At 36.6% G+C, this 18,542-nt stretch overlaps 1 protein-coding gene across 6 annotated transcripts in view; it reads left to right on the top strand.

Annotated features, from left to right (window-relative positions):
• MITF (melanogenesis associated transcription factor) overlaps positions 1-18,542 on the top strand; it is a 212,665-nt gene that overhangs the window by 99,153 nt on the left and 94,970 nt on the right. The gene's annotated exons all lie outside the window — the stretch shown is intronic.

The raw sequence follows: 18,542 nt of genomic DNA, 5'->3' as shown, positions 1-18,542 counted from the left end.
TGTCATGCATGTGTGTGTTTGTGTTTTTATTTGTGTGTGAATGTTGTTAAAAAGAACTCTTCTCATTCATTCAGCAAATATTTATTGTGTATCTACTCTGTTCCTGTTCTGGGAATAGAGCAATGAATAAAATAGTGTCCTACTGGAGTTTACTTTCTGGTAGGTGATGGTAAGTGCTATAAAGAAGAATAAAGCCAGGAGGGGGTTTCTATTTAATTTTAGGCTGATTCTATTTAATTTCACCCTGCTTCTGAGGTCCCCTTTGAACAGAGATGTGAATTAACTAGCTGAGGAAAGAGCCTTGCAGCTGTTTGAGGAAGAGCCTTGCAAGTCAGGGGTATAGCAGTGAGAGTAAAATTACCGAGGAGAGAAGATGCTTGGATTTGGCTTTAGACGTGGTTTTTATTTTGGTGCTGCCTCTGATAATGGTGTGGATTAGGCTCAGTAGCTTTTGGCCTCTGTACCACGTCTGCGAACTCATCTCAGAAACGCTAAGATTCTACATTAGGGAGGATCATGCCTTTCTCACTAGTCTCTACCCAGGGTCAAGTCTGGTCTTTGGTTCTTGCTAAGTGTTCAGTAAATATTTCCGCAGTTAATAGATGGACACATAAATGGTGTTTATGCAGTTAATAAATGGGTACATAAATGGTTTTAAAAGCATATAAAACATCTTAAAAGCAGGGTCTTAGCTAAGTGTATGTCACATTCCCACCAATTCAACTAATTATTGGTCACCCTCCAAAAAGACATTGAGGGCTAGACTGAAGGCAGATGCTGTGTCTTTGTTGTTGTGTCTTGATGTTCATTGTTTTGTCCCACCTTCTAGCATAGTACCTGTGGACTCATAGTAGGAGCTTAATAAATATTTGTTGTAGAGTGAATAAAATCAAAGCAAGCATACATTTACAACTCTTTCATAAAGCAGTGTAGGTGTCATACTGGAAAGATATCACACATTTTGCCCATTTCCTCCCCAGGAAAGATACACTAGAACTAGAGAAGATTGAAAAGACTAAAATGGTGTCAGGGCCAGGCATAGTGTTAATGTATTATTTGTTTTGAGTCCAGAGGTTGTATTCTTAACTCCTAGAGTGTATTGCTTACAAGAAAGAATTACTAGCAACTATGGAAACAGAAATGTGAAAAGAATTCACTTAGGCTAAATGGACTGTGTTGGTAGCATTAGCAACTGATGGTCCTTTCCGTTGATAGAAGTTTCTTTCACGTATCAGATTTCAGATGGAGAGAAAGATATGTTTCGTATTTCACATTTCTTTAGTTTCCTTGTGTATACCTCTAAGACTGCTTCTGTTCAGTTTCTTGAGAATTTATCATATTTTCTGAAAACTATTTGGGAACCCCTTCCTGAACCTTTGTTTTAATTCTGGTAAGATGCGGGTATTTTCTAATTGCCATAATCACATTCCATAAGCTTCACAGCCTATCAGCTCTTTCCATCATATTCACATTTAATGATGTGCCAGCAACATTATCTCTCATCAGCCTTGATTACTTCCTTTTGTCCCCAACTCAGGAACACATTCTGCTACTTTTTGTTCTAGGACAATTGGGTGTTCTACTCTTACTTTCATTTTCAATGGAATGTAATCATTTACTGTGCTTTTGTAGAACAAATTTAAAACTGAGAGGAAGCTTGGTGAAGTTGTAAGTCTTTTGGGTTCAGAGAGGATCATTGGAATGCCTACTTTTTCCTTTTATTCGTGTGCTTTAAAGTGAAGAGAACGCGATTTTTGTAGACAGTGTTAGTTTAGATGACAAAGAGAATCGGATATCCTGGCCAGCTTTCTGGGGACGATGAGAATGGTTATGTTTCTCATGACTGTATTTTTCCAATGCTGACTATATGGTAGTATCACTCTGGCAAATATTGGCTGTCCATGGAACATTTTTAAAGGCAAGAGTTTCATGAATGTCCTATCTGTTACCATGGCTGAGGAATCAAAACAAAATATTCTTCATACATTTCCTTGCGCATTTATGGATGAGTTCTAGTATATTGCTTTTATGTTAGCTCCTAGATCACATGAATAATATAAAATATTATAGAAAACACAATAATTACGAAGAACTGGGTAGAACGTATTATACCATTTTCCCTTTTCTGCATAGTAATGTCATGCCAGGAATGGTGACAGAGGTGAACTAGGCGCAGAGAGGCTTTGCAAGAATTTATGTTTTCAGACTCTTGTTATGGACGTGATAACAATGACAATAATATGTAACATCTCCTTAGCTTTTGATAATGATCTCTATTCTCACTTAAAAAAGCAGACTTCGCTGATGATAAAAAACAAAAGAAGCCCACCGTAGATATTTCAGCAATCATCATAAATGTTTTTCCACTTTTCTAGAGTATGCCTCTCATTTTTTTAGGTGATTAATGAGAATAAGTAATAAGGTGTGAGTTTGCAAGTAGTTTACAAGCAGAGTATTTTGAGAGGTGGCTTTTTGCACTGGGGCTTTATTTGGGCAAAGATCCCTTTAAAATACCTCATGTGTCTAAGAATGTAGCATGTTGGCCAAAACATAGGTCAGGGGTTTCGGTTCTGTTGCTGTTATGGAGGAGTTCCTTTTGTCAGGCCATGTTAGCATCAGGCCATGGTGGTTGATAATAGTGGTGGTGAAAATTATGTTAATAATAATGGCTACAATGTATTGAATGCTCATACCATTTTAGGTTCTGAGCCAAGTGCATGCCATGCATTAGTCCATGGGTTATCTCACAGCAACTTGTGACATTGGGACTCTTCTTTCCCCCTATTTTATAGATGAGGAAAGCTTTAGAGGGGTTGAATAATTTCCCCCTGGGTGTACTTAAACCCAGTTCTTTCTGACCCCAGAGTCTGGGCTCATAACCTCATTCTCACCATATTCTTTTTAGAAGTAGGAAAACTTGCCTGGAATATTTCAGTGACTTGCTGCCTATTTCCCTGCTTCCCTCCTCTTTTCTCTTTAGGCCTTTTTCCTAAAACCAGCTTTCTGAAACATGCCTCTCCGTCGAAGTCTTTCCTTCTTTGCCTGGTTAATTCCTGTCAATCTTCAGGACTTCCTACCCTGGGCTTTCTCCTTTTGAGTTCCCATAACACTTTGCTTCTATCTTAATCTAAACCCTTTGCAGCTAATAGTCAGCTACTTAAGTTTTCCAGGGATTCCTAGACGGTGGCCCAAGCATTCAGTTAAGTTTTGTGTGTCTGATTTTTTTTCCGGAGACACTGTAATTTCCAGATGAGTCTCAGAATAGTATTTAACCAAAAAGTTTAAGATGTTATTTATAGGATTCCCTATTTCCCCCAAGTAATGAGCGCCTGGATGGGAGGAACGTATCTTATTCAATTTATTTCCTTGGATGGATATAATGATATAATATTTTTTGAGTATCCAGATAAGTGAATGTATTTACTGGTAGGGCAATGATATGGCCTCTGGGTTAAGAACATGGGATCAGATTCAGACTGTGCCTACCCTTCAGCAAGCCATAAACTCCCTCAAAGCCTCATTCTTCTCATTTGTGATAGGGACATTGTAATAGTATTTAAGTTAGAGTTGTAACTGAGGATTAAAACAAGGTACTACGTATAAAATGCTTAGCATGAGCGTGTATAGCCTATCTTCCATAATTAGATACTATTATTATTATTATTACTTAAAAACTTTTGAGTAACTTTAGAGGACTCACTCATGATTTTTCTAGTGACTGTCATGGAGATATTTAAAAAAGAGGTGTCATACCATTTTTAGTTTTAAAGGCCTTGAACCAACATGCTTTCTCTAACCAGTGTGGCAGGTGCAGCTCAGATGTCTCCCTGAAATGTGTTCTTGGACATTTTCTTTCCCTGTGACCTCGACCCCAGCCACGCAGTGGCTCAAGATCCACAGACGGACACCCTGAAATGCCAGCTAATGGAAATTTTGTGATATGGGCACTCTGCCCCCAAGGATTTGGACATATGTTTTTTGTGTTTAAATCAACAGAAAAAAGTGCAGCTGTAGCCATTGCTCCATATAATCATTGAAGTAACCCTTTTCCTTGCACGTTCTTGGAGCCCCTGGAGTGCCAGGCTTGTCACTTGCCGTCCCTTCTGTGCATCGAGGTGAGTCCAATAGGTCAGATAAAAGGCAGAGGCTGGCAGAGCATAATCATTTATTTACATAACACCGAGGAATAGCTGTACAGAGACCAAGACATACACGTTACTTATAATAGTGTGGCCATAGGGTCACATTGTCAAGAAGCAGCCTTTAGGAAAGTGCTTTAGTTGGTTACTTATGAACTCTGGCCTATTAATGTGCACTAAATATAGAAAAGGTAGCTTGAAATCTCTTTACAAAAATATATTGTGAGCTAGATTCATTGCCAGAAGGGGAAAAATTGTTGACTCTTACTTTTCCCATTGTCATTTTTTTTAATCATATACCATTTCTTTTTATCTCTGGTAAAAAGTAACTTGAGTGAGTTACTTCCAAGTATCTTTTTTATTTTTTTTAAATATTAAACTTAGATATCAGCTTTATTTACAAACACCAAAAACTGGAAACAGCTCAAATGCCCTTTCACTGGTAAAAGAATAATTAAGTTGTGGTTCCTCCATACAATAGAATACTAATTAGCAATGAAAAAGAAGGAACTGTTGACACCTGCAGCAATGTGAATGAATCCCAAATGCACTTGCGAAGGGAAAGAAACCTGACTCAAAAGCCTATGAATTATATTATTCCATTTACATGACATTCTGGAAAAGATTAAACTGTAGAGACCTGTGTTGGTGTATAGGTGGTTTCTGGGGGTCGAGGATGGGTGATATTTTAACTCTAAGGCACAATCCAGGGGAGTAGTTTGAGGTGGTGGAACTGTTCGGTTTCTTGGATGTGGTGGTGATTACTTTGTGAACCTATATATTTCAAAACTTACAAAACTGTACACTAAAAAAGATAAATTTTAATGTATACAAGTGAAAATAAAAGGGATGATGGCATTCATACAACACACTCAGAAATATGGACTTGTTTCAGAAGGAACAATGTATATCATTTGAATTCCATGAATATGTATTGATTAACTACCATAATGCAGCACTTTATGGGAAATCATAAAGGAAATAACTAGTCCAGGGGCTCAGTAGTATAACAAACAACTTTGATAAATATGTACAGAAAAACTGTAAGGTAATTTTAAGGTTATAAGGATATTATGGGAATTTAGATGGAGGAGGAAGAGACATCTAGTTGGGATCATGGATGATTTTTTTTTTAAGCAAATAAGGAAAATTTTAAGGAATAATAATACTAATAATGAATAATCTTGAAGAATGGGTAGAATTTAAAATAATTTTTTAGTAAACTTTTAATAAAAGTATACTATTCCTACAGAAAAGTATGTACATTTTACATGTACAGCCTGATGGATTTTCACCAAGTGATCAGCACCCTGTCTATTATAAAGAGACTGTTACTAGCACCCTTTGCCTTCTGCTCGTCAAACCCCACCCCCCGCCCAGGTATAATCACTTTTCTGAGTTCTAACATCATAGATTAATCATGTCTGGATTTTATTTAACTTTATACAAATGGAGTCATATGGCATGTATTCTCATGTCTGGATCCTTTTGCTCAGTGTTATATATGTGAGATGCATCCCTGTGGCAATAGTTTATTACCAGAGAATATTCCATTGTATGACTACATCCTTATTTATCTCTCCTACTGCTGATGGGCATTTGGGTTGCCTATAGCTTTGCGTTGTTATGAGCAGCACTACTATGAACATCATTGCTATATGGTTTTGGTGAACATACATATACATTTCTGTTTGGTACATACCAAGGAGTGAAATTAGTGAGTGAAAGGGCGTGTGTAGGTTAAACTTTGGTAGACACTATGAACCGTTTCCAAATCTTTGTACAAATTCACACCCTCAGCAGCAGTATCTGAATATTCCAGCTGCTATCTCCTTGCTAACATTTGGTAATGTACCTCTATTTCATTTTATTGAAGACTGCGTAGGATTTTTGATAGAAAGGGGTTGTCAAGCACAAGGAGGATATTCCAGGCAAGAAGAACTACCCAAGCAAGATTATCCAGCTAGGGTTAAAGAATGAATACATTGTTTATAGTGCTTGGGGTACTTTGACTAGAAAAGTAAGTTGGCCTTGATTACCAGTCTAAATAAGATATTCAAAATTCATTCATTCCACGTTGATGAACCATTAATTTTTTTTTAAGTAGTTGCATGAATATAGCAAAGCCACCTTTTAAGAAGAATTATCTAGTTGTAGGTGTAGGATATATTAAGAGGAGTCAGAAACACAATTTAGCAGTCTAGGCTAGAGCTGAATCAGGGCAGAATAACTCTGAGGACATGCAGTTCGGTGGTTGTTAGATAATGTGTGAATAGTTAAGGGGAAAGAAGAGTCAGAGATATCTCTGACCAGTGATGTCAAAATTCACTATTATCTTTCTTAATGAATGATTTATTCCTGCTATCTCTATTTCTTCACTTCTCTTACACGCCTTACTTTCTAACGTTTTTTAATTGTTAAATATACATATAGAAAAGTGCTAAAACCTACTGATTTAATAAAGAACAATAAAACAAATAGCCATGTACCTGCTATATCTTGAGATATAGAACACTTTAGAAGCCTCGTCTTTGATTACATCCTCCTCTCCATCCCTCTTTGAGTTAACCCCACCCTGAATTTTAGATAATCACTCCCTTGCCTTTCATTACAGTTTTACTGTCTATTAATGCATCTCTAATGTATATTTGAACTTTAAACAAATGGAATCATATGGCAGTATTCTATATGACTTGCCTTTTTCATTCATAATTTTGTATTTCATCCATGTACAGACATACAGGAGTAGTTCATTTACTTTCACAGTTGTGTAGTAGTCCACTGTCTCTGTAATCCCCAATTTATTAATCTGTTCCTCCTTAATCTTTAATCTTTGTGTGATGGCTTTAATCACTCACAATAATTTTTACACATTGCAGATACTGTGGCATATGTGAAAGATATGTCTTATATTGAAAATTTTGCTTTACTATTTAATGCTTACAGTGCATTGGAATTAGTTTGTCTTCTGTATGGAAGAGGTGCTTACTCTAAGAGTTTCCGAACCTTGGCACTATTGAAATTTGTGGCCAGATATTCTGTGTTGTGGGGGCTGTCCTGCGCATTGCAGGATGTTTAGCAGCATCCCTGACTTCTGCTTACTAGATGCCAGTAGCACCTGCTTCTCCATTTGTAACAATCAAAAGTGTCTCCAGACATTGTCAAATGTCCCCTGGTGACAAAATCATTCCTACTCTAAAGTATTAGGATTCAATGAAAAGGCTTTGAGTTACCATGATTGACTGCAGAGAATCATCACTGTAACCTTCCTCTTCTTTGCTGTCCAGTCTAGCCCCAGATAATGACTGTGGAACAGTGGTATATTCTTATCTTTTGGCAGTGGACCTTCCCTGGTCTGGGAGAGCAGCCATTTCCTCTTGCAAGTGTGTTAACTGTCTCACTTCATGCTGATGACTATTTTCTATATTTTCCTAGACTACAAGTTTATATTCTCTCTTTCTTTGCCATAACTCCTCCTATCCTAGAGATGGTCTTTACCTTTTGTGTCTGATGAGACAATCATGCTCATTGCATTTATAAATTGTTTTATTTCTGCTTTTGAAATTATCAGTTTAAAAACTGTAATAAATACATATTTAATAAACCGAGTTAAAAATGCCAGTGAACTATAAGACGTGCATGTTTTGAACACACATTTTTATTGCATGGTAGATAGTTTGATATTAATTTGGGCTTAAGTGTTACAGAAAATAATATGGAATGCTAAAACAATGGAACTTTTGATCTTTAAGAAATTTAAATTAAAATATATTTTGGTGGCACACGGCTCTACCATAACTTTGTGTATAGATTTTTTTCAAGTGCAATACAAATCTGTACGTGAATCTCAAAGCATTATAAAGTTGGCTCCATCTAGTGTATAAAAGTATTTTACAGCTGGGGTGGAAATCTGTACTAGGATACTCTTTTGGCATGGTACTTCATTATGAAATTAGAAAACAAAACAAAACAAAAGTGGACTATAAGCTATATTTGTGCCCCAGGAGATAACACCAGCAGAAGTGACGTTCACAGCATGAGAGGAAAGGTCATTATATATTGAAACATCAACATCAAGCATGCCTGACATTTTAACAGCCTTGCCTTTTTTTTTTTAATTGAAGGTCTTATTTACAGGCACTACCAACAAACATAGCGTGTCACTCCACTGTGATATTCTCAGCCCTACTTGGCCAGGTCTTCATTCTTCCCGTATAGAATCATATCTTAGAGTCACGCTCATTATCCACACTTAGGAAGTGATTAGGGCCAGGCCCACTTACTATGATTTCAGAACCCTACATGATTTTCTTTATCAGACTGAAATTCTTTGTAGCTGTTAGTTTCTCACTACAATAAGAATAGGCCACTATTTCTGGACTGTGTTTAATCTTGTTTCCACTGAAGGATTCTGGCATGTTCTTTATTTTTCTCAATCAGTGTTTCTCAATTTTTAACCATACTCATGCTATCTTTATGACTTTGCTCCCTTAAAAAATTAAAAATATATTTTAAAGGAGATGTTATAATAAATGGAAACCACAAATGGAAGTATGTGTAAATTAACATTATGGAATTGGAAGACATTTTTATTAGGTGTATTGGCTGGAAGAGCCTGAGCATGAGGTCTGAGCTTTTTTTGTTACAAAGGGCAAGTGTTGAGAGATTGAAGATATATTAGCATCAAACAGAGACTTTTTCCTGGGATGAAAGAAATTTGAAAGGGCCTTTCTCATTGAATAATTCCATGGTTATTTAATATGGAGTCTGTGTGTCTCTATTTGAGACAATCTTGTGTTCCACACTTTGGGAAACTATGCTCAAGATTTACCATCTTTGCCAAAGGAAATTCGTCATTCTCCACCAAATTTCTAAAAGTCTTGTTTCTCCTCCAAGCCTTTTGAATAATTCTTTTCTGAGCACTTTCTTACTTATTCTTTCATTAGCATATGTAAATTGTGCTGATACCTTGTGTTACCTTTTTTCCCCCCTTGTAACCACATTTTCTCATTCAGGGAAGCCTGCTTCTTTCTTTCTTTCTCTCTCTCTCTCTCTCTCTCTCTCTCCTTCCTTTCTTTTCTGTAGGGCATGATCAACAGTGGCCAAGAAAAGTTTCATGGTCAATTAATTAATCATTTAACCCATTAACAAATAGTTATTGGGCACCTTCTCTAAGTCTGAAATTATGCCTGATTCAAGAATGAAGAGATGAACTAAACAGACATGGTTTATGCCTTCATGGAATTCAGAATCCAGTGTGAGCTGCTGGGTACACACAACTAAAGAGGCAACTCCAGTGAAAGGTTCTAATTTTACAATTGGTTTACTTCTGTGATTGTTGGGTAGCTCACATAAATTTGGACCAGGGAACGGTAGTGAGAGGTATGTGGCTCTGGAGTTTCAAACCCCAGATCTGCGTGCAGCTCATTAACATCTTGATTTTGCACAAATTACTCACCTCACTCCCTATTCTTCAGCTTCTTTATTTTAATAAAAGTGATTAAATAAACATGAGGTATGATATGCCAATATAAGGTACAGTTATCAGTACGATGATATGATGAATTCTTTTTTCTCTGCTCCCCTTTCTTTTTTTAAAATGAGACAGAAACGTGGTCTCACTTTTTCAAATTTTCAGTTTTCTGCCTGGCACACTAAGAAATAAAAATACATTGAACCTTGACCTAATATTAGAAACTGAACAGCTTATTAATGGGAATATCATTGTGGATGGTGTTTAAAAATTGCAAATTCATGCAATTTCCAAATTGTGTGTTTAAAATGAATGATTTGAACAAAGTTACTCAAAAACATTTGTCTTATTAGAATCTAAGATTCATAATATATGATGTATTTCACTGATGTGTTTCAAGCATATTGAGCAGTGCCTGAGACATAGTAAGTGTTCAATAAATATTTGTTGAATGAATGAGTTTTAATAAGAATATATTGATTTTTCTATCTTTTATTCATCATTTTGTCAATAGCTCTTAAAAATAAACCAATATTATTTGATATCAGGAGCTAGATAAGCTTGAATGGGAGTGATTATTATTCTCTGCATTTATATTATCATCTTTGCCTGTAATACCTGGCAGGTAATTACTACTTAGTAAATGTTAAAGAGAGAATTAGGTGGCTTTGTTGGGCACTTTTTCAAATAACATATTTTATTTTCCAGTTGTAGTTGGCATACAATATATTGAATTCAGGTTGTGTAACGTAGTGATTAGATATGTCTCACAGTGATCACCCCAATAAATCTAGTGCCCCTTTGATACTGTACATAATTATTATAATATTATGACTACATTCCTTATGCTTTCCTTTATCTCTCCATGACTATTTTGTAACTACCTATTTTTTCCTTCTTAATCCCTTCCCCACTTTTCACCAACTGCCCCAAACCCCCTCCCATCTAGTAACCCTCAAAATGTTCCCTGTACCTATGAGTTTGTTTGTTGTTGTTGTTTATTTTGTTCTTTAGATTCCACAGGTGCATGAAATCTTATGGCATTTGTCCTTCTTTAATTGATTTACTCCACTCAGCACAATACCCTCTAGGTCCATCATGAAATATTTTTTCCATCTCTTTACTTTCAGTCTGTGTGTGTTTTTTAATTTGAAGTGAGTCTCTTATAGGCAGCATATGTAGGATCTTGTTTTCTTATTTATTCAGCCACCCTATCTTTGATTGGAGCATTTAATTCTTTTTCATTTGAAGTACTTGTTGATAGATATAGAGTTGTCATTCTTTATTCATATGTTTGAATGTGCATTTTTTTCTTCTTCTTCTTAAAGAAGTCCCTTCCACATTTCTGTAATACTGGATTGATGGTGATGAACTCCTTTAGCTTTTTCTTGTTTGGGAAATTCTTTATCTGTCCTTTGGTTCTAAATGATAGCTTTGCTGGGTAGAGTAATTTTGGTTGTAATTAGGCACTTTTTTTTAAAGGACACATGACTTAATATTTTTAAGCAAAGATTTATTTTTCTTTTTTGTCACTTCATGGCAGTATAACTTGAAATTACACAGGCTATTAATTTAAAATGTTGATTATTTTATTTTAATGTTTTATTATCAACATATATATATATATATACACACTTAGATTATAGGCAAGACTCCCTAGAGTGTAAATGAAATACAGAATGCTAATGTGTATTGAATTTATTATGATTGATTGGATTTAATCAACAGACAGGAAGGATTTCTGTGCAAATATTATTTTTCTCATTTTAAATCCTGTCTGCTTAGCATAACTGAAACAGGATGTCATTAGTATAAGAGTGAATATTGAGATGCTTTAGAGGTTTGGGAAATTTTGACTATTAACATAAATTTAACATAAGGTGATCTATTGAACACAAAGTTGTTAAAAAGTTTTGCTTATTTAAATACATGATTTTCTGCTTGATTTCTGGATGTGCATATGTAGTAAAAATACAAATTTAAAACATAATTTGTAGAATGAGAGCAGAAGGTTGTCTAGGCTAGAATGTTTTGTTTGTAGCTAAGACAACCATTGAAAAGGTGTTGTTGGCAGTCCAACGTCAGGAGAAGTTACAGATCATCACCAACATCTTAGTTTTTAGTTATTCATTATGAACAAATTATTCATGAATATCTCTAGACCTTTTCTGAGTTTATATGTATTTGGAATCTGTACCTTCTCTTCAGAGATCACATTTCAAAAGCATTGTCACTTTTGTTGTTTCCAAATCATAAGTTTTATTTGCCCTACAACTTGAAGTTCTTTGAGCCTCCAAGGACCGACTTTTCATTCCCTACGGTATTCTGAAATAGAGTCCTTGTTCCTTGCATAATATTGATTGATTGCTATTTTTTTTTTCTAGGCAGTGTGTTAAGTACTTTTCACACCTTACCTCATTTAGTCGTCACATTAACCTATTAAATAGGTAATATTACCCCCATTTTACAGATGCAGATATTGAGACTCAGAAATTGTACAACTTGCCCAAGGTAAAAGCTACAAGATGAATACACTGTGTGGGGTATGTGTGTGTATGCGTGTGTCTACATTGTACCACCACAGTATGTGTCTTCAGTTGAAAAATGGAGCTAAGTTTATATCTGTAGGAGAGATATATCAGCTATTCATTCATATGTAAAACAGTGGGCCATTCAGAGGTTTGCTGTCCACAGGTTAAAACCACTGCCTTGGACCCTTACCACATCTTGTACAAATTGGAGTGTTCGCACCTCAATTTGTTGACTTCTATACCACCTTCCACCATAGCATGATTGTCCACAAGAAACAGTCTATCTCTGCCTTCAGCTCAGTTTTTGAATACAAATGTTTAATTTACACACATAAACTACAAAGCCTAGCTGACAAAGTATCCCTTTCTTCATTACCTCTATCCCATTTTTATATTTTCCCATTGGACCATAAAGGATTTGGGTGTTTTTTTGAGTTGTTGATGTCCTGATATCTTATTCAGGGATGGAAGCTTGGGAAGGATTGATTTACCTTCCTTAGCAGCCAGGACCTCAACTAGTGTGGTCTGTGGGGGCCACTTCTAGTAGCTGAAAATCATGTGGCTTTAACATATATTAACATCTTAACTCATGCTTGGAAGAAGAAAAAAACTGATGTCTTAGATGATGATAATGGTGGTTTACTCTATTGCTTCAATCCTCAATACCCTTAAGAAGACGGCAGAGACATCCTATGTGCTTATTTGCCTTTCAGTCTTTACCTTTGAAAAAGGTACTACAGTGAAAGAGAAATCCACCTTTTTCTTTTTAAGCGAGTTAGAAGATAACCACTAAATTAGGAGAAAACCCCACAAATTTAAAGTCCTAAAGTAGAAGATTTTATTTATCATGAAGTCCTATTGTAACTTTGCACCCTCCTTATGGCAGCAGCATTATCTTTTCCTGCTTGTCTACCTAGATAAGGAAAGTAAATTGTATTTTTACTAAATTTGTTATTTGAATTGCCTTTAAAGTAGAATAATCTCAGCGTTTCCCTCCCCAACTTTGTGTTATATCATGAACTTGTTTTATGTTGTAGGTTGTGGTTTGCTTATTGCAAATACCTCATTGCCATTTATAGATAACAAAGAAATAGCCTCTGGATTGTCTTTAATGCAGTAGCAAGTATTTCTTTTGAAGTGAACTGTAAGAGAATATCAAAGAGCTCAAGCTAGGGAATTAATGTGTTGTATTGATTATTATATTAAATGAAAGACCAAGCTATTATTTCATGTGCTCTCCCTTCAATTGCTTAAAAATTTAGACAGAATTTGGGGTGCCTCTTTGTAAATCCTATTTTTATTCTCAGGACAGATATTTCTAAACAGTTTTAAAAAACATTAATTTTTTTTTGGTTTGTATAAGCATCTGAAAAGTATTTAAATAATGTTGGCATGAGCCGAAATCAAGTTTAGTTTACCTGAGGTCATTTTGGTCTTGTCTACATTTTCCCTCTCAGTGTTACAGGACATACTTGTGTGCCAGGTACAATTGGCAGTCTTGCAGAAGATGCTGTATCATCATTGTTACCGGGAGATCTGTTCTTGGTAGTAGAAAAAAATGGAAATAAGGTGGAAGAGATAAAGGTGATTGAGTGGTACTGAACAGTTATTTCTGCAGATAGGTAGTCATTAAAAATTTCCTTCAGTCAAGCTGTGAGGGTTTTAAAATAGAACTGATAGACCAATTCCTTGTAGCTTTGTATCCCAATACTTTATGGAATGTGAATTGTGTTTAGCAACTAAAACTTCCAAACAAAGAGTATACAATTGTGCCTCATTTATGCCTATTGACTTCCTTCCTAATTAATTAAATGTCCCTCTCAAATTATTCTTTATAGGCCCTTTCTTACCTGATCCTTTGCTATTTTGTCGCTCTTCCTACCCTCCCTCCTTCCCTCCTTCCCTCCTTCCCTCCTTCCCTCCTTCCCTCCTTCCCTCCTTCCCTCCTTCCCTCCTTCCCTCCTTCCCTCCTTCCCTCCTTCCCTCCTTCCCTCCTTCCCTCCTTCCCTCCTTCCCTCCTTCCCTCCTTCCCTCCTTCCCTCCTTCCCTCCTTCCCTCCTTCCTTCCTTCCTTCCTTCCTTCCTTCCTTCCAGAAAATATTTATTGAGTACTTACTATATGCCAGGCACTGAGAAAAAATAAAATACAAAGGATTCTGCCTGGCCTCAAGGATAAAAGATACTTAAAACAAATGAAATGATTACAAATTGGATTAAGTGCTATAAAAGAAAACAAACATATACTGAGAGAGCAAAAAACAGAAGTAAGTGTTTCCAATTTAGACTTCCTTGGGGAAGAAATATAAAACCTCATCTGAAAGATAAAGAAAAGCCAGGGCCATGTGTATGGGTTCTGGAGCAGGCATTCTGTCCTCCCTCCCAGCTCTTACCATAGATGATTGGCATGTGTATGTGAGTTTTAGGTTTCTCTGGGGGTGAGCCCCTGAAAAGCTAACTCTCTTGCATCTTCATTTTTGTCTTCCCCGCAGCAGTGAGAACAGTGTCTCTCACATGCTGAGTGAATCAATAAATGTTTGAGTTGCAGGGCCTTTCAGTGGCATCTTACTTTCTTTTGACTATTAGCTTAATGGCATGTGGAAAGAGGAGGGGATGTGTTTGTTACTCTTGAGAGTACTCTTTTAAGTTTTATAACCACTTTAATGGTACTATTAATTACCTGATAATAAAGCTTTCAATGAACATTCAAAGCATATCCACAGTAATTCCAAGTGGACAGTTTAAAGAATTAAATAGTAGAGTAAAAGCCTTCTTTATTCAACAAATAAAGGGAGCTTACATTCTTGGGTGTTTTCCTGCCACACTTAGGGAGGTAATTTACATAGAATATGTTATATATAGTTATATACATTATAATATGTTATATATTACTGGTTCCCAGGCCTGACTTTACATCAGACTTTTATGAGAATCTTTAAAAATATACAGAATTCCAAACCATACCCCTGGAGAGTTTCATTCAGTTGTTTGGGGAAAAAATTTATGACATTTGTGCTTTTAAATGCTCCTGAGTTGATTTTAAGAGGGTGGTATGTGGAGAAGGGTCCCCAGGAGCTTCTGATAGGAATACAGGTTTGGAGTCATTGGTCGGGGTCATAGGAAACATGTGCAGACCGAGTAGATGCTTCCTCAGCGGTGTGGAGGAGCTAGTTCGTGGGACACTATAGTGCTGGGCACATGGTAAGCCCTTATTAACTACCATGAGGCTGCAGAGTGAAAGTGTGTGGTTACTGAAAAGAGCAATGACTATCAAAAGAGAAGATATAAGAAAATTGAGTGCTTTGTGGACAATAAAACGTTCGACACCCAAGTAGAATAAGAAGAATTCTGACTGTGATAGAGCAGTGGTTCTGCTTTTCTTCAGCTGAGTTTTGGACAGGATAACAGGTAAAACCTCTTATCTCTTCTCTAACCTGTTCAACATAGTGATTGAATTTTTCCTTCCAAAAAAGAGTCCAAGGCCCAAATTTAGTATCCAAAGAACAAGTCGGCTCTCTCTTGAATGGTTGATAGTTTTAAGTTCCATTTTAGTCGAGGTCATCTGTGAAAAGGTCAGTAAGAATTTTGATGACTCTGGTTGATTTGCTGGAAATTGGGGCGAGGGGTAGTAATTAAGATTTGAAATGCATTAGAGTACAGGTAATTTTATTTTGCATTCAGTGTTTCACTTTTTAAAATATTATTTCTTCCTTTTCTCCATTATCATATCTTAGTTTGTGTTTAAATTTAGGGTTTATATATGTAGGTGTGTGTGTAGGGGGTGTATACATATGCATATACATTTCTATATGCACTTAGGATGCTCATCTAGATAGTACAAATGTGCACAGGGGAATTGCTCACATATTATAGATAAATTCATTTTAAAGGTATTTATTCAATATCAAGATGGACTGTTCTACTAGGTTCTAGGGATGCATGGTAAATCAAACATGGTTTACCATGTTCCTGCTGCTCAGAAAACATTCGTTGAATAATTGGATGACTACTTGAGGACCAGTATTGGGAAAAAGTATGTAATATTTCATGAATTTTATAGATAGAGACAGATGTGCGCATTTAAGTCAAGCTTTAGTCCATTTGCTGGTAGGCATTTCATTGCAGTGTCCAAGAAGATTCTCGAAGAGCACTGGTATAATGTAGAACTTTCTAAAATACCATTAATAAGTTGAACACATGCCCCTTAAAAGTAATTTTATTTAAACACTTATGTAAATGGTCAATGACTTTCTTCGGGTAGTGGATTGTTCAGGATAAAAAAGTCAGGTGATGTCATTGTCTGAACATGCCTGGGGAGCATTTGGCACCATACTGTGTCCTCTCCTGGAAAGGCTGGAATTGATATCATTGGTTTCATGGTCAACATTTGAGAGCCCATGGGGGGGTACAGATTTTTCTGTGTGTAAGCATGAAATAAATCAGGGTTTCAATTCTAAAATATTCCTGGGTACCTTGTAACTTAATGCAGTTACAAATAGTGCCCAAGGTGGGAGGGAGTCTAGCTCGGTGTTTTCAGACATAATCTCGGTGTTTTCAGACATAGTCTCTTAAAGGTCTGGTAATTTTCTGCCCTTTCTATTTTCCTTGATCTTTTACTTTCTCTATTTCTGGTCAATGTGAATCCAGGATAACAAGCCTAACCATGTCATAAACATAAGAGCTATTTTTCAGTTGAGAGCTTTATTATGTGTCAGGCTATGCTAAACACATTACATATAGCTCCTTCATCTTTCACAATAATCTGTAGGGTAGCCACTTAGCATTTCCCCTTTCTCAGGTGAAGAAATGGGCACATAGAAAGTTTAGTAATTTGCACAGGGTTGCAGAATTAGTAAGTGGTGGGATTTCAGTCTGGACAAGTTAATACTAGAACCTGTATTGTTAATTTTTATGCTATACTGTGCTAGTGGCAGGAGGAAGAGAGGTGCGGTTAGTTGACAAAGGGAGTACTGTAGCACCTTAGTCGTATTTTTACCCAGTACGCAGCAGAATACTGGCACGTCGGAAGTAGTCAATAACTGTTGGTAATGAATGCAATTATTGTATCAGGGACCTAGATTCCCCACTTCACTTCTATTCTTTTTACATATTGGTCTTTAATTTTTCCATTAGTCTGCCTACTTTTCTCCACCCCTTCTCTCCCGCTTCTCCCCTCATTGCCCTACCCCCACCCATGAGCTATCATTGCCTCCTACCAGGACCTTGCAGTATCCATAGCCAGTCTTGCCTTCTCTAGTTGGTTCTCCATATAGCAGCCAGAGGGACCTTTCTAAAAATTCAAATCTGAGCCCATTGCTCTCCTGCTTACAAGTTCTCAATAGTTCCTGCTCATATTGGATCACATCAACTACCTTTCCATAGCCTACCAGATCCTGCATGGTCTGGCCTTGGTTGATGCTTTGATTTCATGGATGCCACACTTTCCCCTTATTTTCTGTCTTCTAGCCACAACGGATCTTCCTTCTAACTTCCTACCCCAGGGTTCTTGCAAATGTTGTTACACTGCTCAAAAGACTCTTCTTTTGTGCCCCCGCCGTACCCCTTCAACTGCTCCCCAACTCAGATCTCAGCCCAGATGTCCCTGCCTTAAGGGAAGCTTTTTTTCGCCCTTACATTTTAAGCTTTTCCAGCTTGCAGTAGCAGTTATCACATGTATTATTATATATTTGAGTGATTGTTTGATATTTGTGTCATAGAAGACTGTAAACTCTCAGAATTTATACAGTGCCTGGGACATAGTAGGTATTCCGTAAGTATGTATTAAACAGTTGAATGAATGAATAAATGAATGAAAAATGAACAAAGAATAAAAGAGCCAGAAATAGCTTATCTGAGACTCCTGGCTGGATGTTTCCTTTTATTAAAGGGAACCTTAAAATAAGATCATTTCATTATATTATAGCATTCGAGTTTGATTATAGCTTATAGAGGTTGCATTGTTTTCCAGCCATTTACTTGGGAGACTCTTGGGCACAGAGAGGAAAAGTAATTTGCTCAGGGTACACGGTTTGTCAATGTCAGATGTCTTTGTTCTGACCTTTAGATTGTATGTAGAGAGAAAGATACATATTTTCATAACTCTGTGGGACATCTTTGGTGTGCTGAGTCTGTAGGAGGTGCATCAATATTTGATAATATTGATGTTGTTATGTTGGAATTTTAAAGTGCCTTTTAAGAACATGTAGTTTTGTTTTTTTTTCCTTGTATACCAGTGTGTTCAGAATTTAATTGGATGGCAGTCTATGAAGGCACTGGTTTACAGCCTAAAGCTGTGTATGTCCTAAAAGATGGTGCCCACAATTAGAAGCAGCTTGTGTTTGACTCCCACCAGGACTGGTCAGGAATAGCCCTTCTTATATTCTTGGGGTCTGAGGGTAAGAAA

Source organism: Pteropus alecto, unplaced genomic scaffold, assembly GCF_000325575.1.
Source record: "Pteropus alecto unplaced genomic scaffold, ASM32557v1 scaffold75, whole genome shotgun sequence".
Lineage (NCBI taxonomy): Eukaryota > Metazoa > Chordata > Mammalia > Chiroptera > Pteropodidae > Pteropus > Pteropus alecto.
Note: the sequence above shows the minus strand (reverse complement) of the source record. Positions and strands in the feature narration are given on the sequence as shown.